This window comes from Panthera leo, chromosome A1, assembly GCF_018350215.1.
Source record: "Panthera leo isolate Ple1 chromosome A1, P.leo_Ple1_pat1.1, whole genome shotgun sequence".
Taxonomy (NCBI): domain Eukaryota; kingdom Metazoa; phylum Chordata; class Mammalia; order Carnivora; family Felidae; genus Panthera; species Panthera leo.
In genome coordinates, this window is record NC_056679.1 from 197,370,132 (window position 1) to 197,392,549 (window position 22,418).

The 22,418-nt window shown below is 44.1% G+C and overlaps 1 long non-coding RNA gene across 1 annotated transcript; it reads right to left on the reverse strand.

Annotated features, from left to right (window-relative positions):
- Window positions 1-10,937: 10,937 nt before the first annotated feature.
- On the reverse strand, window positions 10,938-21,229 carry LOC122201736. The gene is made up of 3 exons (XR_006194320.1): window positions 20,957-21,229; window positions 11,669-11,778; window positions 10,938-11,102 (listed from the first exon to the last, which is right to left on the reverse strand). It is a non-coding gene; the product is annotated as an uncharacterized LOC122201736 (long non-coding RNA).
- Window positions 21,230-22,418: the final 1,189 nt, after the last annotated feature.

Here is a 22,418-nt window from a genome sequence, read left to right on the forward strand (position 1 = left end):
GAACTCATTTACATTTTCATGACAACGTTAAGAAGAAAGTGATATTATTATTTCATTTTGACAAATAAGGAGAAGGAATACAAAGAATTTTAAGATGACTCGGTCCAGGTTACCCAGCCAATAAGTAATGTGTTGAAGGTGGGCATTGAATCTAGGCTGAGAAGGGGTATCCAGTCAATATATGATACTACTACCGGATGAGGGGCTCGCTTTTTACCTTGGGAACAATGACTGTGGGGAGAATTTTTAAGTTGGGCTTCTGGAAGGATAGTTTACATGAAGTGAAGTTTAGTCTGTCTAGGTATGCAGTTCTATGGATTTTGAACGAACACGTATGGTGGCATAACCACCCCCACTGGCCAGTTTTCAGGCAGAACGGTGACATGATACACTTTCCACCTCACAAATGTCATCCTGGCTACGGGATGGAGAATGAATTGGGAGGCGACGAGAGTGGAGACAGAGACGAAAGATGGTTGTGTCCTGGACCCGAGCAATAGTGTTGGATATGGAGAGAAGTGAACAGGGGCCAGAGCTATAGAAGAGGTAGAACCCATGGGCTGAAAAACCACTTCTTCTAGAAGCTTTTAACATGCCAGTGTGGGTCAAATACAATCTGAAAGACCCCAGGTCACCTGAGATCTTTCAGTAAAGACCTCTTTTCACCTAAACAGCCAACACACCAGCGATGATATTTACTTACCAATTGCTAATGCTTCCTGCAAACTGCTCTGGCCAGGGGCCACCCAGTTAAGTTTAGAACAATTAGTAATTACAATCAAACCTAGGCAAATTATCTGATTTCGAGGCTACTAAATTATTCTAAAATTCCATCATGAAATTGCATTTACGATGGAAGATTTGCTGACAAAAGCAAAGAGAGGCTTAAGCAAAGCTTCCGTATACATCTGATTTAAATTTGAGGCATTTTCAATCGTTATTTCCCAGTGGTGGCCTCTCTTGAGGCATTAGCGCCTTTACCTCCAAGTGACCTGTGTATGCTCGTTTCTTACGCCTTCCTTCTTAAGTTTCCATTCTTTACTCAGAGGCCCCTTTCCTTTCCTTTCCTTTCCTTTCCTTTCCTTTCCTTTCCTTTCCTTTCCTCTTTTCTTTTCTTTTCCTTTCCTTTGCTTTCCTTTTTTCTTTTCTTTTCTCTTTTCTTTCCTTTCCTCTCCTCTCCTCTCCTCCCCTCTCCTTTCCTTCCTTTCTTTTCTTTTTTCTTTTCTCTTTTCTTCTTTTCTATCTGATAAAGTAGATAGCCTACTTTATCTTCTTTCTTTTACTTTTAATTTCTTTTCTTTGGGGGCTTATCTTTTTCTGGAAATTTTAACCTGTTTATTTTCTATTCCTCACCCTTACCCCCATCCCTAAAATACAAGCTCCATGAATGCAGGGACATTGTTTATATTGGTTATTGTTACATTCTCAGCGTCAGGAATGGTACCAAGCACGTAATAAATATTTGTGGAATGAATGAATAAAGCTATAGCCCATTATGGCAAGACTTCAACACCCATGATCTAGGCGAACCACTTCAATTTGCAGATGAGGAAACTAAGACCTGAGTGGGGGGGTGGTGAAGAAATTTGCTTGAGGTTCCAAGCAGGTTGGAGGCTAGGTGCAGGTGGTGCCCAAATTCCCTGGTTCCAGCCCAGACTGCTTCATGTGGCCACTGATTCATGCAGCCTCTCAAGCTTGTCCAGTCTTAGCACAGCAGAGTGGGTTAAGAACATGGACTTCAGAAAACAATCTGACCTAGGCTTAACTCTATCACTCTTTTCTCCTTTGAGTCTGTTTTATTTACCTGTGAGTCAGAGATAAAAACCTACCTAGTAGATTGCTATAAGATGTACAGGAGATAATTCAGGGGTCTGGAGGTCCCTGGCACAAAATAAATTCTCCATAAGTGCCAGATATGGCTACTCGTGTAAGAGAACCACCAGTGGGCCTCGTATCTTTCTGGAGTTGTGGTAGGCTTAAATACTTTCTCATTTTAATTTAAACTGTAGGTAACAGCAAAGTACTAGGGGATATGTTAATATTTGATGGGGGGAAAAAAGGGAAGAGAGTTCCCTTGTATGAGAGGGAGACAGCACATGGAAAGAACTAGTCCCCTAACTCACTGAATCCTATTTTCCTCATGTTTAGAGTATAGGGTTGAATTCCATAATCCCGATGATGCTATCTGTCTGATATCCTATGATTCATCCCCTGAAAATAGAAACGGGCTTTCAATGGTTCATGCTTAGTATGAGTGAGAAGTTGAAGGAAAATGACTTGGTGCCTCAACCTCCCTTTTTTTCCCTCTAGCAATGGTGGATCACTTTGAAATTTACTTCTTTATTAATGAATAGGCATTGCGTGTCTTCCCTGTGCCAGGCCCTGTGGTAGAGGCACAGGAGTGGCTTTCTCTTTTGGAATCTGAATGGCTGGGTTTTCCTTCTTTCAGGCACACAAGTGTTCCTCGGCCAAGTGCTGTCTTGAGTGCTGTATTAATTTCCTAGGGCTGCCATAAACTGGGTGGCTTAAAATAACAAAAATTCTTTGTCTCACAGATCTGGAGTCTAGAGGTCCAAAATTAAAGTGTCGGCAGGATTAATTCCCTCTGAGGACTCTGAAAGGGAATCTATTCCATGCCCTTCTCCTGGCTCCTGATAGTTTTCTGGCAACATTTGTTCTTCCTTGGCTTGTAGATACTTCACCCTGATCCCTGCTTTCATCTTCCCGTAGCTTTTCTCCTGTGTGTGTGTCTGTTCCTCTGTACAAAGCTCCTCTTATTACAAGGACACAAGTCATATTGGATTAGGGCCTACTCTAATAACCTCACTTTAACCTGATCATTAGCAAAGACCCTGTTTCCAAATAGTGTCAAATTCACAAGTACTGGGGGTTAGGATTTTGACTTCTGTGGGTGGACACCATTCAACCCCTAACAATTACCTTTCCCGCCTCAAATAGTAACCTCGAGCCTTCCCTACAGACAGGCCAGAATATGTTCTCTTGGCTCTGACTTCCTTGGAATTAGATTCACGGATCCCAGATACTATGAGCCCATGAACACAGCCCAAGATTCCATTTGTGTTTCTGGCAGTCACCTCCCATCATGGGGTCATGTTAAGCTTGTGGTCAATTAAAATGTCCAGATTTCTTTCATAGTAGTTGACAAACCAGTTCATCACGCATCTTAAACATCTGATTTTGTGAAGCTAAGTACCAAATTTTATACAGAATATTAAATGATCAATCTTTGAATGCTCCAAGTTAGTATTGGGAGAACTTGAGCTATCAACAACTTTAGGCTCATCAACAATTTCTTTAGTTGCCATTTCTTCAAGGCCCCAAGACCCGGCTGGAGGGCTCTTCTGTCCAGGTGATTGGTCCCATTAGTCACAGGCCTTTAGGTCCCTGTGAGAGCAATCTGTTCCATCTCTCTCTGGAGCTCACTTATAAGGTCTCCTCAGGCACAAACTCTGGAGGTCTCCCTGGAGGGCTGGAGGGCTGGGGTGAGCCGAGTGAGGCAATTTCCTCACGCACAAAAATTCATGCAAATCTATCCATGAGGAACAACATATAAAATTTTTAGATAAAGACAGGATCCAACAGGGCCCAGGATTAGGGTGAAGTGAGTGAAGTGAATCATGTAAGTGTAGCATCAGACCCTGTCTTTATTTAGAGCTTGGATATTTTGTTCATTATGGATATTTTGTATTAACTTTCATTTTCAAATATTGCATGAAAATATTATTTATCTTAGTGCCTCCTTAGCATTTGCACTTGAGGTGAATGTCTCACTCAACCCACCCTGGTCCTGGCTTTTGGGCATGGATTCTAGTGGAGTAGAGTGGAGTCTGGGACCAGCCTCCCAACTGGGAGTCAGGGGACCTAACCCCTCACCCGAGCTCTTCTGTTAATTACCTGGGCAGCACTGAGTAAATAAGTTACTTCCCTTTTCTGAACCTCAGTTCTTCCAAATGCAAAATTGTGTGGGTAAACTCCGTGGTTTTAAGGTAAAAACTATTCATAAGGCTCTGTGATGCTAGCCAGAGCTCTGGCTGGAGGTCAGGAGACTTCCTCCTCTGATCCTATCTGTGCTACTCACTGACTGTGTGACCTTGGGCAAGTCCCTGCCCAATTAGACACAGACAGCTTCCTTATCCCTACTAGTTAGAGTACAATTGAAATGATCTGCAAGCCTCCTTTGAGCTCTGTTTCCCTGACCCTTTTACCGCTTAAAGGCAAACAAGAACATTCAAATACCATAAACATTACTGGCAGTGAGGCGCCAGTTATAAGCAACCATTTTTAACAAAGGGACCTACTCAAGAGCAAAGTTAGCTACTTGGCAAGATATCAGGAAGTCTTTTCTACAAGGAAAGAGAATCCAATGTCAAACTATTGTTTAATTTTGAAACACCCTCATTAGAAACTTGAGCTTCTGTATTTTGCTGTTGAAGAGAAAATTACGGATCAAGGTACTGATATTTTTCAATGACATGTTGGCATTTAATCCAGTGACGTGCAAAGAGCCCTCACGGGAGCTCCGTGTGAGGGCTGTGTAACCTTGAGAATGGCTTCTAGATGCTCCGGCCTTCTTTCTCACCTGTGATCTGCCCATACGGTTGCTGCAAAAAAACAGGGAAGGTGTGAGTATGTGTGAACGTGAAGTCTAAAGTCAAGAGTTCACATAAGTAATAAAATCTCATTCGCGGTTACTGGAAGACAATTTGAAAATGCATATCAAAGACATTTAAAATGACTCAGTAATTCAACCTCCCGGTATTGGGCCCTGGAAGTAATTAAGAACATGGACAAAGATGTAGTTGCTATAGATTTATTTCAGCATCTTTAGAGTGAAAACAAAGAAACAAAGCAACCAGCTTAATGGTGCAAACATAGACGATTGGTCAGGTATATTGTAATGTCTCCATATAATGGAATATTATGCAGATGTAAACAATGATTTCACGGAAGCATATTTGTTGACATGCACAGACACTTAGAACATATTGTTAAATGAAAATTACAAAATAGTATATATGCTACAAGCCCATTTTTGTAAAAATATGCCTGGCTTATCTCTGGGTGGTGGTATAATACGCTTTCTTTCTTTTTCCTTTTCTTTTGCTTACTTGCACTTTCTGTTTTTTCTGCAATGAACATTAGAGGACATAACATTTTAAACGTATATCATAAAAAGAAGTATAGATACATTAAGAAATTGCCTTTTTTGAAAATAGTATTAGTCTCACATTAAAAACAAAAAAAACCCCAAATATCAAAGGAGGTTACGATATATATTTTTTTAATTTTATTTTTAGGAAATGACACTTAAGGAATCTTGCTCTGGAAGATTATTTTCATTTTGCCCTGATTTTCCTACTCGATAGTCTTTTTCCCAGCCCTCTGCATATCCTCATTCACTGATTCAGTCATTCACTCTTTCATTGATCCTGCCAGCATTTACTGAACTCTTACTATATCCCAGACAGTGGGCTAAGTCCTCTAAGTGCTCCAGTACGGACACATAATGGTCGCTTGGCCCCTTGTTCTAGTCCTTCTCAATTTCCCCAGCACAAACTTCAACCATCTTCAGAGCTCCTAGCCTTGGGGTCACCGTTCCACTCCACGCCCATTTTGTCGTTGTTCTTCTGATGCTGCCCGTCCCCTCTCCCCACAAATCCCACTGTGGTCGAGTTCTCCATTTTGTTCTTTCCCCCTCACTTCCACAACCAGAGCTTGGTGCAAACACCAGGCACTTCCTCCTCCGGGTCACCTCACTCCAAGCTTTTCATGATCCGTATCCGTAACATTTTTGAACATACAAGCCCAACGTGTATACGTATAAATCATATGACATGTGCCACATTCAATGTATTAAAGATCAGAATAAGAATTTCCTTGTGGGTTTTTGGAGCAATACAAATACAACCAACATCATCATCCATTCTTCCCACCACCAGTGGGTCATCTGGCAAACTCCCTGGAATGCGTGCACGTCTACAGTTCTAAACGGAACGGCAGAAATGACCTTGTCAAGTTATTATTTGTTATAAACTTCATCAAACTCTGCTAAGTTTACATTAGCCTCATATTAACCCCAAATGCCCGATCCCTGGCTTCAAGGTCTGTTACTTATTATACCCCTGTTTTCATCTCCACATAGGTCTTAGCTGGTTTTAAGCTGAAGTCGTTACACGGGGGTTTCCCAGCGTGCGTTTGATGTGAAGGATCCTGCGGTCAAATAAGCTTGGCGAGTGCTGGCAGCTTCAGCCTGGTCTGGGAGAGTCCGGGCGTAAAAGAACACCCTGGAGTTTCTGAGGAGGCCTCCAGGAAAGAGGTCTGATTACCTTTTCTGGACAGAGTATTTCCCGGGCGGAGTCAACTCTTTCTGGTATAAAGTTTATCCCCACACCTTGAAATAGTGTTAACACGAGGTACTTCCGGAAATGCTAACCCACACAACTTACTGACTTCTACGTCACCGTCACGTACGTATTTACCACCCTCAAGAACGGCTTCCTCCTTGCTGTAAGCCAAACTGTCTGGTCTACCTGGGGATCCATGTTCACTCCTCGCTCCTTAAGAAAATCATCTCAGATGAACCATCATCACAAGCCACAAAACCCCAGTTGTTTTCAAAACCACCTGGTGTCTCAGGGACTGTTCTGTGTCATAATCAGTCACAGAGTGGTCTTTTAAAAGCATAGATCATACATGTGATTCCTCCGCTCAGAACCCTCCAGTGGCTTCCCAAAACATGCGGAAGAAAATGCAGACCCTTCAGAGCTCAAAGATCTGCCCCTTCTGCTTCTTCAACCTAAGCCCCAGCCCCTTCTTATGTCTTCACAGCCCCACTGAACTTTCCTCAAAGATGCCAAGCTCATTCCTGTTTCAGGAACTTTGCACTTGCTCTTCCCTTTACCTGGGATGCTCTTAGCCCCAGATCTCCCATGGCTCCCTCCGTCCCCTCCTCCAAGTCTTTGTCTCCTATTGTCTTCCCAGTGATGTCATCCTGGACCTCTGGACCTCAAGCGACACTTCCTTCACTGGCTACTTTCTGACTCCAGCTCTGCTACTTTTTCTTCGTAGTTTTTTTTTTTTAACGTTTATTTATTTTTGAGACAGAGAGAGACAGAGCATGAACGGCGGAGGGGCTGAGAGAGAGGGAGACACAGAATCGGAAGCAGGCTCCAGGCTCCAAGCCATCAGCCCAGAGCCCGACGCGGGGCTCGAACTCACGGACCGCGAGATCATGACCTGAGTCGAAGTCAGACGTTTAACCGACTGAGCCACCCAAGCACCCCTTTTTCTTCGTAGTTTTACCACTACCTACATTACGTCATATAATCTTGGCTCATATAAGATCCAGGAGGGAAGGGAATTTGACTGCTTTCTCCACCTTTATCCCCGGAGCCTGGAACAATGGCTGGCACACACTAGAAATTCAAGAAATGTTTGTTGAATAAGTGAATAAATAAGCACATTCAGTCAAGGTTCAAATTCTGGTTGTTTGCATGATTTAGTTGAACAACTGGGCCTCTGTGCTGACAGTGTGGAGCTTGCTTGGGATTCTCTCCCTCTCTCCCTCTCTCTCTATCCCTCCTCAGCTCATGTCCACGCTCTCTGTCTCTCTCAAAATAAAATAAACTTAAAGAAAAATAAAATAAATAGGACCACCTGATTATTTCTGTTACTATGCTCACCCCAATAACCCAACTACTGGATTGTAAATTTGAGAAGAAAGCAATAGTATTTTATTTACTAGTCCGTGGCTCCTAGACATACACCCTGGACTTTAAAACTGAAAGCCCCTGTCGACTGATTCCTTCTAGTTCTGAGTATCACAACTCACCAACTGCTTTGAAATGTATCACATTCCTTGGGAGTATTTCCGTTTGAGAGCAATGAAACCCCTAATGTGCTTTTTCAAATTATTTTTCAAGGCAAAATACGATTCTAAACTTCAAATACGAACTTTGCTCTTTGTAGAGAATGTATACAGTTTCAACTGCTTCTAAATATAGCTGTAGGTACTACTTGTTATTGTTTGTATTGAATTTAGGTCATATCCTGATTCCCAGGCAGTGGGACACAGGCGCCGGGAATGAGGAAGCCTTGGACGACACATTCACCTGACTTTTAGAAGGATTTACGCTCGCTTTTAGGATTCCGTAGGTCTTGAGTAAGTTTCGAAAAAAAATAAAGGGGATGAGAGGCCTTAGTAAATATTGAGTTGACTTCATGGGCGAGCAGCAATGTGCCCGGCTCAAATATTCACGTGCGGTGTGACAGCGGGCAAGTCACTTATCCTTCTGCAAAATGGGTATAATGGTAGTACCTCCTGAATGGAGCTATGATGAGGATCCAGCAGGCAACACATGTGAGATGTGGGGCCCAGGGGTAGACACCATTCTCTCATTTGGTTGTTTTCCTAGCACAAAGTCCATTGCCCAGCACATAATAAGGATGGAGATAAGTTAGCTAGTAAAATTCGTAACTCCGATAGCTCCTTTTTCCTGAAGCTTGCAGACTGATTCCTTACCAATCAATCAATGCACATGTTCTGAGGGCCTTTTCTGTACCTGGCATTCGGTTAGGCATTGTAAGGGGCCACGTGGACAGATGAGAGAAGTGTTTGAAATGCTTATCGCTCAGAGAGGAAAGCATAAATGTATAATAATGTGATTTGTAAACCGGGCAGACACTGAGCATTGAAAACTGACTGGAAATGATGAGAGACGTCTGGATAAGTCTTGCCTGAAGGATCAGTGCCACCTGCCATGCAGGAGAAGAAAGGGTTCTTCAAAGATGGAGCATGCGGGGTGGGGGGCTGGGGGGCGAAGGGGGTAAGATTGGAAAGGGAGCTGTGGGGTAATGGAGGGGGGTGGTTGACAGCATGGAGGGCAGTGAGATGTGCCAGGAGAGGCAAAGGCAGGGGGGTAGTGTGGGAAGAATCATGGGCCTCGGGGGACTATGGGTGAGTGGCAAGATTCTAGCCTCGACGGCCTGGGGTGGAGTCTGGGGTGGTGGGGTGGGAGGGTCCAGGAAGAGGAGTAGACATAGGACAGAAGAGAAAGAAGGCGGAGAGGAAGGGCAGCTCGGGGACTGGGCTCCTGGGGAGGGTTGGAAAGGGTGAGGAAATGGAAGATTCGCCTTTAGAAAAAAGGAGATGTGTGCCCAGACATTGGAGGAGGGTTGGGAAAAGACACCACCAATGACTGAATCCGACGTGCCTAAAAGCACATTGAGAGCAGGTATCATGTAATGTGGCCTTGTCAAGCGTCATCTCCTTCAATCCTCACGGTGGTTCTATGAGAGCAGTCCTTTGTGGCTTATATAAAAGGCCAAGTTGCTTGCTCAGGGTCACACGACCCTCAAAAGCAGAGCCTGGATTTAGAACTCAGGGGGTCAGACTCTGGAGTGCACTCCCTAGACGGTATACTGTTTGGGTGTCTGCAGACCGGGGACCCCGATGCAGGAGGGACGCTGGGGGCCTCCCCAGTTAGCTCAGGAATAAGTCACAGGCTGAGGGGAAAACCGGGAAGCGGGGTTGGGGAGAAAGGAGAGGGCAGGGTCCTGCAAGGGTGAGTTGCGGATTTAAGGAAAGAAGAAGTCCAGAAAAAGCACTGTGGGAAGATCTGCCGGGGAGAAAAAATGAGAAACAAGAGGCCTGACTCAGAACCTCACGAGTTGCTGTTCATGGGGGCAGAGAAAGTCATTCGAGGTGATCCCTGGAGGCACGCGGTAGGCTTTGTCCTCTCCACCAGGGCGGAATGGTGTTCCGGGGAGGAGTTTTCCAGCTCCCTCCACCAGCCCCATTGCTTCTCTTTCTCAGTAGGTACCTCTGTGCGCGCTGGTCTCTGCTTAGGTGGCCCTGAAGTTGTGGCTGTCTGGGCAAGCCGGGCGCTCAGTGGGGCTGAGAGGCCGACCAGAGCCAGGTTCAAGCCCAGCCCCTCCGCTTACTGGCGGTGGAGCCAGGGGCCAAGGACCCTTGTGCCTGTTTCCACAACCACCCAGGCAGCTCCTGCCTCAGAGGAGTGCTGTTGGAATTAGATATCCTCGCTAACGTGGGCGGCTGCACCTTCCCCAACGCATCACAGCCTGAGAAGGGTGAATTACTACACTGAACACAAAAATGAGAAAAAAGAAAAGATCTAAACCACAGCTATTGGTTAGCGTTTTGAAGAAAACCGTGCTCAAAAAAACTATATAAACTATAAAGCTTTAGGCATTATGTAGATATTTCTTACTATTATTACTTACTGAGGGCCACATAATGATTTTACCCTACAAGCATTTCTATCGCACTCCGTGACCTTTTTCAGCTTTCACTGAATGACACTTAGCAGTGTAGGCTAAGTGCTTTTCAACTTACATTATGTCATTTCATCATTTTATATAGATATTTAAAAAATTTTGTAAAAATTTGCATTTTAGTTAATATACCGCGCCATATTGGTTTCAGAAGTAGAATTCAATGACTCATCACTTACGTACATTTCATCTCTATTTTTTTAATATTTTATTTATTTTTGAGAAAGAAGCGGGGGGAGAGGCAGAGAGAGAGAGGGGAACAGAGCATCTGAAGCAGGTTCTATGCTGACAGCAGCGAGCCCCATGTGGCGCTCGAACTCACAAATCGTGAGACCACGGTCAAGATCATGACCTGAATGGAAGTCGGACATTCAACTGACTGAGCCACCCAGGTGCCCCTATATTTCATCTTTAAAGTAAGCCTATCCCGTAGGTGCTTGTGTTACTCCCATATAATGGAGGAGGAAACTGATGTTCATATACAGGATGTGATTTTTCTCAAGGCCACGCTGAATTTCTACCTCCAAACTTGTCTTTTTTTTTTTTTTAATGTGACAAATTCTTTACCAGCCTCCCACAGAACTGTTGTGTTAGTAAAATAACAGAGTTAATTATGCCTTGTGGTCATATGAAAAATGCTGGTTGGGTGTGGGCTTTGGGAAACCAGAGCGGAGGACAGAGGAAATCCAGATGACTTGGCCTTGATCTTGGCTCTGTCCCCTCGGGTAAGTCACCTAGCCTTTCTGACACTCCACTTCCACTTATGTATCATCTCTGACCCTTAGCTTCTGAAAATACAGAATGATCATATTTACTTATGGGGTTGTTATGAGAATTAAAAGGGATCGTACATCTGACCATTGATCGTAGCTTAAAACATGCTGAATTAATTATTAACTACTTCGTCTTTTACTTCATGCAACCCATCACTATGCATTCACAAAATATCTATTTATCTTTAAGGCAAGGAGGACTCCTTTCTTGCCAGCATGTCATAGATTTCATAAAATCCCCTAAAGTCTCAAGCTTAGTCTAGTGGTTAGAGAGCACAGACTGAGTCAGAAAGTCTGTGCCCAAAGTGCGTCACTCTCGAGCTAGCATTTTGCCTTAGTAAGAGTCAGAGCTGGGGAACAAAGATGACCCACCAGGAGTAGGGGCTGGAGATAGGGCTTCTGCTTTACGGAAAGCAGGTCTGCAAAGATTAAGTGGTGTTTCACTGGATGATTTGTTTCAGTTTATCATTGCTTCTCATATGTCCATGGTTCCAACTTCTTTGCTCCTCGAAGAATCTGCTCTTGGAAACATCAACCATACTTGCTCTGTGCCCTTGGCCAGGTGGCCTCCCCTCTCTCACCTCATTCTCATACGTTGAGTGATGGGATTGTGTCTGGTGTCCCTAAGGTTCATTGTACTTTGGCCTTCAGACCCTCTGGGATGGAGGCTGGAGACTCAGGTGTGTTCTTTCTGTGCCAAGGAGAAAGAATGACATGATCATCACACCCATCTTTTCCTGGATCCTGAGACATCATCCTGTAATTTCTGACTGGCTCCCAGAGCAACTCATGCCAGCCAGTTGTTTTCCATCCTGACTACAGTTCAGCAGTTCTCCTGGTGTGAGGTGTTAGTATAGAGAGATTTAACACTTTCAAGGGGGCCAAATATCCCAAGGGCCACTTGCTTCTTCGAGGCCCCAGGTGATAGCTTGGGAGTCAGAGGGATGGTTTTGACTTCAAACAAAACCATTTGTCAGGAATCACTTCCCATTTATGGCTGGTGGCTGTGGTTACCAAACAGACATACATGGACATACATGGAATTGTATTTTTCCCTCTCACTCTCTGTCTCTCTCTCATTTTTTTTTTTTTAATAGCGAGGTGGGGCCATTGTGGGATTAGCTTAGAGGTATGAGTCACTGGGTTTAGGACATGTTTCTATTTGTCTTAGCATTTTATTATTATTATTGAAGTATGTGAGGCCCTGTGGATACTGAGCCCTAGCTCAACCACCTTTCCTCCTCCAGATGGCCTCCACATTCTCCTACATATCACAAGCATCATGAGGAATGCCTATGCAGCCATTCAGTAATGGAGGGCACACCTGTTGAATTTGGGCCCGGAATTCTGCACACCTCAGCAGTTTGTGGGCCCATAATGGTTGAAAAGATTAGAGAAGTTTCAGAAAGAGGCAGATGGGGAGAGCACTGAGTTGGGAACCAAGAGTTTCAGCTTGATTGCTAAGCATAATATAAATTGGGCCAATAATTTCGCCCTTTTCAAAAGTAGGGTGATTGGAAAAGGTGTAGAAAATTTAAGTTCACCTAGTGTTCCAGAACCAGTTAACCTTTAGTAGCTGTCTGATGTGGTACACTGAGAATTACGGGGCATGGTTGGGGCCCAAGGGAGGAGACCCTCTGGGAAAGGGACAGTACTGGGGCTCTGTGTGCAGAGTATTGGGCTTGATGAGCAACGTCTACCATGGGTGCTTGGGGCAAGAGCGTCAGGGGAGTAGAGTGTCTGCCATTAAAGCACTGGAAGATCTCTAAAGTCTCATCTAGCTCCAAACATCTCATAGTTAGGAATGAAAGAAAATAAACTTGCCCCAAATCTGTCACCACTCCAGAAAAAAAGTGTGTTCCGAATACTTTCTACTATAAACCACAAAAAACACCTCCCATCCCCCGTCTCCCTTGTCCCCAGCCCCTTCCAGATCTTGGCTCACGTTTGGGGCACGCATTTAAAAGGGGTAAGAAATATTGCCAGTCATAAAGTTGAGTCAGATTTTTGAGAAGCTTAAATGATGTTTGGGCACAGGCAGAGGGAGGCAGCTTGACAGATAAAAGATGTAGGAGTCTTTAATAAACACAAGCTCCAATAAGCCAAACAGAATTTTTGGGCTGCTAAAAAGCTGAGCTAATCTCCAGCTAAATTAATAGAAGTATGATGATGGTAGAATTTCCCCCATCCCCTGGCCTAGCAAGTCCACATTTGGACAATGATACTCAGGTCTGAGCATCACACTTTCAGGATGGTGGGATGTTTAGAAGCCCTTGTGATGACACACAACTGGAAGACTGGGGAGAAGAGGAGACTTGGGGAGCCACAGGTGACATTAGTTTCCCTCTGGGTACCTCTCATCTCTGCTGTCACTGCTCGGATCCATTTTCTCCTTCTAGATGGGATTCCTCCAAAATAACGTAGGTTCGGTTCCTAGGAAAACAGATTCTACAATGGAGATTTCCTTGGAAGGCTGTTGGGAGCAACAGCTGTGGAGGAGTAAAGGAAGTAGGACAGGATGGGGGAGAAGTTAGGCTGCAGTGCTCTTGGAACAAAGGCCTTAGCCCACCCCACAGGGGGTTCTGGAGCGGGACAATGCTTCCAGGTTGTCCTGGATTGAGCACAGGAGCCTGGTCTTTATACTTCTGTATTAGCCAGTCTGGATGTGGATGGCTGCACCCAGGGTGTGCATAAGCATGGGCATGGCAGCTCCCTCTGCCCAGGGAAAAGACTCAATTGTGAGCCTTCAACGAGCAAACCTCATGGCATTTGGGGGAGCACCTGTCGATGTATTGGTCGTGAACCTCGTGGCACATCTGGTGGTTCATCACAGCACCCACTGCAACAAGGCCAAAGACATGGCCACCAATGGCTCCCAATTTATATTTTTGTAGCCCTAGGACTTCAGGAAAAAAAAAAAAGATTCTCAATTCTGGCGTTAGTTTTAAAAAGTTTTGGAGAAGCACTCTGCGTAGATTGGGTTGGATCACCCACTCTGGCCAGAAGTTAAGAACTGATCTTGAATCTTGTTGACCACTGTGGCAAGGTGGATGGAGCTGGTAAGCAGAAAAAAGGATGAAAACACTGCTATGAAGGATAGCCACCAACTTTTGTCTCCCCACCTGTCCTGGGAACGAGTTTGCTCATTGGTTCTGTGTAGCATCAGAGGGCTGAAAGAGTGAGTTCAGCTCCGTGGAATGTTGGTTCTTTTTTGGTAAGTAAAAATGCTTTCTGTGGGGAAGAAGCTTCCATAACTGGAAGCATTATAGCAAAGGCCACAATGTCTCTGTCTTTCCAGTACTCTGTAAAGAGGTTTCCTGTATTTGGACTGCGTCAGAATCAAATAAAGAGCTTTTGCTGGGCTCTGTCTTTAGAAATTCTGATTCAGTACGTCTGGGGAGCAGGGTTGACCCCAGGACTCTGTATGTTATTAAACCTTCCCATTTGATTCCCATATGTTGCCAAGTGTGGGAACCCCAGCATATGAAGCAGACAGCGCTCTGGGTAATTGCGTGTTTGGAGCACCAGAAGGAAGTGTGGGGAAGAGACAAAGGAATAGTGTCGGCTTGTCACCCTATCGCCCCTTTCACCCACAGGTAGTCTATGAGCCATCTCTGCGGAACTTGACTGAAAATCCACTAGAGTAGAGGTGCCTGGCTGGCTCAGTGGGTAGAGCATGTGACTCTTAATTTCAAGGTCGTGAGTTCAATCCCCACATTAGATGTGGCGCCTCCTTAAAAAAATTTCCGTTAAATACATCAAAATCTACTATCTAGAAATCTACTAGATTTCTAGACTACCTTCCAGCTATAAAAACTCACTGACTCTGTGGACATTCCAGGTGAAATAAAACAATAAATGTGTTCATTATTCTTAGCTGTGCCAGACATCTGCTGGCATTGCCGAACTGAGACTTCCTTGGTGATGTTTATTAAACCTGTCTCTTACGTATAAACGTGCCCTCGGGCTTGGGTAATTGTGGGCCCAGGAGCAGAGAAAGAGAAGAGAGTTTCCTTTGGAGTCTCTGTAGTTCCGATTCAGCAGAAAGACAACCTGGGAGTGACCAAAGATAGTTGTTCTTAAAAAAAAAAAAAAAAAAAAAAAAAAAGTGCCTGCTTACATAACACTATGAAGAAATCAAAGATAGAGTCTTTTTGAAGCTCTTAACCTTTGTCTATGATTTCTTCCTGTCATTATCAATGTGCAAACGGAGATTTTATTCACCTTTAAGTTCTTGGGTCTTTGCAATCTATTGTTTTATTTTTTCCTCTTTGCATTACTTTATCGGTACGTCTTTATGGCCTTTGCAGCTCCCTCTTTGATGGCTGCATGGCACGCCAGGGCTTTCATGCGTCTTCACGCCCCTTATCTTACTCTAATTTGGGGCATTTGGGTGGTTTTCATTTTGTCATCGCACTGCCGTGTATCGTCTGCTACCTGTCCTCACCTGTAACTGCCTCACCTCCAGAATCTCTAGCTCCTAAGTTCTTCTCCCTGACTATGAGCTGTCTCTCTCCCTTCTTCCAAACCCTTCACCTGTGACTCAACACCCTGCCAGCCTGGCTCAACCATCTTCTGCCTTTTCCGCTGCCTGGAGAGCAACTGGTCACTATTCCTACGTATGGTGTTCAGCTATAGCATACAAGCCATGTCTATTATCATGGTAATGATCATGATGGTGATAACAGTTATCAAATTCAGGGTCAGTGTCTTATTCATCTTGACCCAACCCACTACCCAAGAGCGTCTGACTCGCGGAATCATTCCAAAGTTACTTGCTCCATGAGTGGGATAATTTCAATATTCATTATTTTTTATTAAATGTTATTTTGCATGTTAAATAACAATCCCTTTTACATTTTTAACGTATAAAAAAAACACACCGAGTTCCTGAAGGACAGAAAACATATCTGATTTTTCCTCTTATTTCTAATATCTGCCTGATTTCTGTTAAAGGTTGATAGAGAACTTTATTACAAAAGTCTTTCTGATGGGTTTTGCTTTTGTTTACGATTTGCTAGTTTAAAAAAAAAATCCAGTTTTGTTTTTTTTTTTTTTAATTTTTTTTTTTTTTAATTTTTTTTTTTCCAACGTTTTTTATTTATTTTTGGGACAGAGAGAGACAGAGCATGAACGGGGGAGGGGCAGAGAGAGAGGGAGACACAGAGTCGGAAACAGGCTCCAGGCTCCGAGCCATCAGCCCAGAGCCCGACGCGGGGCTCAAACTCACGGACCGCGAGATCGTGACCTGGCTGAAGTCGGACGCTCAACCGACTGCGCCACCCAGGCGCCCCAAAATCCAGTTTTTTAATGGTAATAAGCTGTATTTAATCAGAGGGAAAAATTCTCTTACCCTATGGAGGAATTTCATTTGCTTAGGTTCAGTTTTGAATAATCTTATGATAAAATAAATTTAAAAAATTTTTATTTTAGAGACAGAGAGTGCGTGAGAGGGAGACAGGGAGAGAAACTCAAGCAGTTTCCACCCTCAGCGAGGACCCCAATATGGGGCTCGATCCAGGACCCTGGGATCGTGACCTCAGCTGAAATCAAGAGTCAGACGCTTAAATTGATTGAGCCACCCAGGAGCCCCTAAAATGAATTTTTATACTTTTCTTGTAAATTAAAAACATAGAGTATTTGTGGTGAAAATTTGAAAAAATATAATTTTCATTATCTTTTTGTGGTAATAATAACAGTTGTTGAATTTTTCTATTTTTCTCCTTGGGCCATTAGTCAGTTTACATCTCTCTGTTGCCTTTTGGGTCCATTTTGGTCATCTCTAATTTTGTAAAGGATTATCCATATCAGCAAAAATTCAAGTATATTAGCATGCCACTGTGAATAAGAAGGAGGAGGAAGAAGAGGAGGAGGGGGGGAAGAAGGTGATGGAGAAAGAGGGGGAGGGGAAGAGAGAAGAAGAAGGAGAAGGAAAACTTCTAAAGGCATTTTTTCCAAAGTAATAATACATGCATATAGTTAAAAAAATTCAAGCTGTAGTTTATAATGAATAATAGCCATCTTCTGCCCCACTGGTTCCTATGAAGGTTCATTCCCGAGCCACCCACTTTCAACTCTTCTAACTGTATCTTCCATTATCTATCTCAACAGTTCTGAATAACCCACTTATGCTGCCATTCGTTTTTTAGTAGCTGTGTTTTGGCTCTGCCCTGTTCCCATTCTTAGAAATCCCGGGGCCTGGCTCCTGAGTCGGGGATCGTAGGCTCTCCCTCCTTCCAAGATTCTGTTGGAGTCGCAAGTTGGAGACTGTCTTCTCTTCTCTTTTTGCCATTGTTGATGTACGACTTCAAAAACAATATCTTTCACTGTCTATTTAATGGGCTTCCGAAGGGAATGGAGATCAATCATATTCACAACCTGCCGCGCTGAACTGGTAGTCTCTAATAACTTGTTTTAAAAATTCAATTAATTAATAAGTTATTTCATTGTGATAGATAAACTATTCTTGGGGCTCAAAATTCAAAAGTTATAAGAGGTTGCAGAGAGAAAACTCTTTTTACCGTGGCCCCTGGCCAACAAGTTCTCTGCAACCAACGTCAACAGTATCTTCTAGAGATGTATTACGCATGTATGTGCAGATACATCCACACGTTATCTTTGCTCCCATACACAGAGCTCTGCAGACTGCTTTCCTTCCCCCCTCACCTAACAAATGTATCTTGGAAAACATTCTTTGCCTTGATATAAAGAGATTTTCATTTTTTAGCAGTGGCATAGTATATTTATTTAAACAGTTCCCCGTTAAGATTCACCCATATATTTTCTAATATTTTGTCATTATTGTCAGTGTTACAGTAACTAACCTTGTTCTTTGTCATTTTGCATGTCTGTTAATTGAGTTATAGGATAAATTCCAAGAAGTGCAATTGTTGAATCAAAGAGAACCTGCTGGTTCTCTATCTATTTCATTAGATACCAGCAAATTGCCTTCCAAAAAAGTTGTCCAATTTACATCATTCATTTTGGCAAAGTTTTAAAGTATTGCTTTCATTACAAATGATGTGGGTCATCTTTTCATATAGTTAAGAGCCAGTTGAATTTTCTTTTCTGTAAACATTTCACCTACCTTTGCCCACTTTTCTATTGGGTGGTGGTCTCATTTTATCATTTTTCAGAGATGATATGTTAAAGGAAGCAACATGTCGTCAGTCATATAAGCTGCATTTTTCCCAATGTGTCATTTGTCTTTTAATTTTTCTCATAGTTTATTTTTCTGTATAGGTATTTTTTAAATTTTTATATAGTCTAATTGATTTTAAAAAATCAATCCAGGGGCGCCTGGGTGGCACAGTCGGTTAAGCGTCCGACTTCAGCCAGGTCACGATCTCGCGGTCCGTGAGTTCGAGCCCCGCGTCAGGCTCTGGGCTGATGGCTCAGAGCCTGGAGCCTGTTTCCGATTCTGTGTCTCCCTCTCTCTCTGCCCCTCCCCCGTTCATGCTCTGTCTCTCCCTGTCCCAAAAATAAATAAAAAACGTTGAAAAAAAAATTAAAAAAAAATAAAAATAAAAAATCAATCCACAGTGGATTATTCCCAGACCTAAAAACCCAATAGAATTCGCCTTGCTGGGTTTTGGACTTGCTTGGGTCCAGAGACCCCTTGATTCCTCCCCACTTCTCTCTATGGGGATGGGAATGGGTGTTCTGTGCCTGTCCCTGCATTTTAGAAGTAATAACTTGTTTCCTAGTTTCACAGGGCCATAGAGGAAGAGGAATTTTGCTGCAGGATGGATGAAACCCAGAGTGTCACTCATACTTGATTTAAATGATGAACCTTGGGACTTTTTGAGGTGGCAATATGTACCTGAGATTTGACTTTGGAGTTGACGCTGGAATGAACTAAGACTCTAGAAGATGTTGGGGTGAGTGGATGTCCTTTGTGCATGAACTGGATATGAATTTTAAGAGGCTAAAAGGTAGACTGCAGTGGGTTAGAAGATGTCCTCCCTGAATTCATGTCCACCTGGAACCTCAAAATAGAACCTTGTTTGGAATAAAGGTCTTTTCAGACGTAATCAAGTTGAGAATCAAGATGAGAGTATATTGGATTTAGGAAGCCTAAAACTCAATGAGAGTTTCCTTAGAAGAGACAGAAAAGGACATACAGAGACACAGAGAAGATAGTGACATGAATATGGAGGGAGAGCTTGGAGCGATGAATCCACAAGTTAAAAAACACCAAAGATTTCTGGCAATCACCAGAAGCCAGCCGAGAGGCATGGGACAGTTTCTGCCCTTAGACCCCCAAAGAAACCAATCCTGCCGACATCTTGACTTTGGACTTCTAGTCTCCTGAACCGTGAGGGAGTTAATTTCTGTTCCTTGAAGCCACCCAACTGGTGGTAATTTGTTATGGCAGTCCAAGAAAACTAATAAATTTACTAACCTGGGATACAGAAAGCGGTAGAGAGCTGGCGGTGTAGATGGGAATAGTAAGAGGATGGCTGAAGTCATGGACATGTATGGGATTGCCATTCGAGAAATATTTAACCTCTAAACATTTGAACTCCTCTTCAGTGCATATCTTATAAATACTGGGATGAATCAGCTATGGGTCCTACACTATGCCCACAATCTAGGATGCCTAGTTTGAGCAGGCGAAGAAGTGAGATGGTGAGCCCTAGGAAATACCATGTGTAGGGAATCCTGAGGAAGACCTGAAAAAAGGAAGCAGAGGACTGGTTGGGGATCCAGGGGAAAGACTATGAAAGGGCATGACCACTGAGGCCAAGAGGAGAAAATACGCAGAGGAGGGGGATGGTCAGTGGTGGAAACTGCAGAAGGGAGCAAAAGTTCAAGACTGACATTTACGCTGGGGGGCCTCGGGGTTAGACAATGAAGTCATAGTTGACATGTAGCAACGGCCAGAGGACGGCAGGTCAGAGTTCATGTATCAAGGTGCCATTTCTCAGAACCTCAGAACTCATGCCTTCTTCACAGCTTACTGCCTCTTATTCATTCAAAAAACATGAACCAGTACAAAGCCGGCTGCAGGGGTACAATGAGGGACGAGAGGGCACAGTCCCTGTGCTCTTGGATCTTAGGGTGCATTCAAAGAAACAAATATTAACCAGCAAAACCTGGAAAGTATTCTTTCACTTCACCTGCCATATGTGTGATGAAGGAAGTTGCACTGGAGACCTCTGAAGGGCCAATCCACCCTAGTGTTCTGGGGGACCTAGTGTTCTGGGGGAGGAGCTGAGCATAAAAGCATGTGGCATAGCTTACGTTTCATATGCCTCAGTCAATACTAAAGGAAGTCTAGCATCTTTTACTTAAAAATTTTTTTAACGTGTATTTATTTTTGAGAGAGACAGAGCGTGATAGGGGGGAGCGGCAGAGACAGAGGGAGACACAGAATCTGAATTGAGATCCAGGTTCTGAGCTGTCAGCACAGAGCCAACATGGGGCTCGAACTCACAAACCGCGAGATCATGACCTGAGCCGAAGTCAGATGCTGAACCGACAGAGCCACCCAGGTGCCCCTGGCATCTTTTACTTTAAAGCTGACGAAATTGAGGCTCAGAAAAGTTCACTGACCTGTAGTGTGCCGTTAGAAAGGCCAGGATCACAATCTAAACCCGCATCCTAGTCTGTGCTCTTTTCTAAACTGTGCTAACCCCCATTATACCCACATGTATCTCTATATCTATATGTATACATGCATGAGGTATGACTTAAATTATTAAAAAGTACTTTTCCTGGACTATGGGTCCATTTAAATTGGGGATGGCACCCATACTTGAAGAACCCATTTATGTCATTCCAGCCCTTTACCTGTATTGCCATAGGCCACCCGAATTCTTTTTAGGAAAGAGGTGAGTTGTACATCATAAATACAGAGTAGTTACCTCATCTACGGCCTGGGGCATCTCAGTTCTGGAATCCGTCAGGAAATACTTCACGGATGCTGCCACCTTGATGGGCGATATCTGCATCACAGGGCCTGAGAGGATTTTCGTGGTGAGAAAATTATGTTTCCTTGGAGGGCCCTCTCCCCTGGGGTCTCTCACGGCTCAGTTGCCAGGACATCAGTTACGACCCTCTCCGAGAGCCACCCAGTCTCCTTCAGGCCCAGTAAGGGGCCCACCAAGTCTTAGCGGAGCCCAAGGCCTCTCCTCTGCGTAGGGGCCGCTCAGGAAATCCATGTTTATGTGCCGAAGCCCTGCCCTCTCTTGACTGTAACGCTCTCCTGGAAACTGTGTGGAAAAGCAAATCGCCAAACAGCGGCCTGAATTTTCCCAGTAACTATGGCTGGTTCTCCACTGGTAACCAAGGACTACACGAAACACCACCGTTCAAGGCCAGGACCCGAAAGCAAAAGGCACAGCCACCGGCTCTCACGAAACCTTTGAGGCCAGTGCCTCGCGCTTACTCCCCAAACCAGACAAACAGGCACAAGTATATTCACACCCATTGTTTATTGCAAGAGGCGGCATATGCTATAAATAACACACGCAGGACCCGAAACCTAACTGGGACGTCAGGCTGACAGTCGGTGGCTGAGAATTTGCTTCCTGCAGAAGCGGGGGGGGGGGGGGGGGGGGGGGGGGGGGGGGGAGCGAAATGAGTTGTGAGGCCCTGGGCACTGGGTGAGAATCTTGGCTGCATCACTTCTGGCCAGTTCACCTGGGCGGTTGTATAATCTCTTCTGCAGGCTTGTTCGCTTCCACTGTAAAATGGGAATGATATCTACACAAAGATATTTTGAGGATTACCAAAAAGAAGAGTATAAAACACGTAGCACAGGGCCTCAGTACCGGAGACGCTCAGGAAGCATTCATTTGCCTCTCTCTGCCTTTTTCCTTAACGTCTCAAAAAGAGAAATGCTGGAAGATGGTTGGAAGAATTCAGATCTCTGAAGAAAACGGCTTGGGTAATTTTGAATATTCCCTTGGAATAATATTTTTTTTAATATTAAGCCAGCTGTTCGTATTTCATGTGACTCCTAAGAGTTCCTAGAGATTTTATAGCCCGGAGTTAAACAATATATACTCTGATAAGAAAACGTTGATTTGCAAAAATACCATCTTACTGAGAGGGGAAGAAAAATATTTCTTGAATGTGGGCTTTACTATAAAGAGGCAAGCCAGGAGAATCGCAGCTTAGGTTATATATCGACCGTGGATTAAGAAGGATGATGAAGGGGCACCTGGGTGGCTCAGTCAGCTGAGCATCCGACTTTGGCTCAGGTTGTGATCTCTCGGTTTGTGAGTTCGAGCCCCGCGTCGGGCTCTGTGCCGACAGCTCGGAGCCTGGAGCTGCTTCGGACTCTGTGTCTCCCTCTCTCTCTGCCCCTCCCACACTCGTTCT